The following is a 705-nucleotide window of genomic DNA, read 5'->3' as shown; positions in this document are numbered from 1 at the left end:
TTGTCCAAGGCCACACTGTTATAAGTGGCAGAGCCAAGGTTCAAACTAGGGGAGTTTGTTCCTAGTATCTATACTTTTGGTCACTATGCTGAAGTGCCTCTCTTGTGTAAAAGCTGCATTCAGTGTATATACTGCATTTGGGGTGGGGTGTGTGTGTGTGTATCTGTTCTGCTTTTGAGGGGCAACATTTTCTCACATACCTAAAACCTTCATCATCATCTTTAATAATTACATGTTTTGCCATCAAGTTGTTTCACACTGTTTCTAATTTCTTTCTACATATATAAAAATGCTGCACTAAGCAAGTTTTGCACTGCATAGTTTTTTTCCTTCTTTTGAATTTTATTTCCTTATGCTAATATACCCAAAATGGTTTGACTGACTTAAGTATATAAAACTGCCACATTACTAATATATAATACTCTCTACTGCTTTTTAAATTTAAATCATTAATAATGCTACAGGCAATAAAATAATGCTCAGATTTTCCCAATCAGTATATCCCATTTCCCCCCAAATTTAACTGATGTGAAGTGGTTAAGGATGATCTGTGATGTGGGACAGTTAAATCAACAAATACTGAAATTTTGAAATCGGTAAAATGTTTTCTTCCTCCAGCAGCATAAAAAGGTGGAGATACTTGTATTATTTGTTGCTTATGAGGTTTATGCTATCTTGATTCCTTAAATGAGCCCCCAAAAGAAT

This window comes from Hippopotamus amphibius, chromosome 12 (genome assembly GCF_030028045.1).
Source record: "Hippopotamus amphibius kiboko isolate mHipAmp2 chromosome 12, mHipAmp2.hap2, whole genome shotgun sequence".
Classification (NCBI taxonomy): domain Eukaryota; kingdom Metazoa; phylum Chordata; class Mammalia; order Artiodactyla; family Hippopotamidae; genus Hippopotamus; species Hippopotamus amphibius.
Note: the sequence above shows the minus strand (reverse complement) of the source record.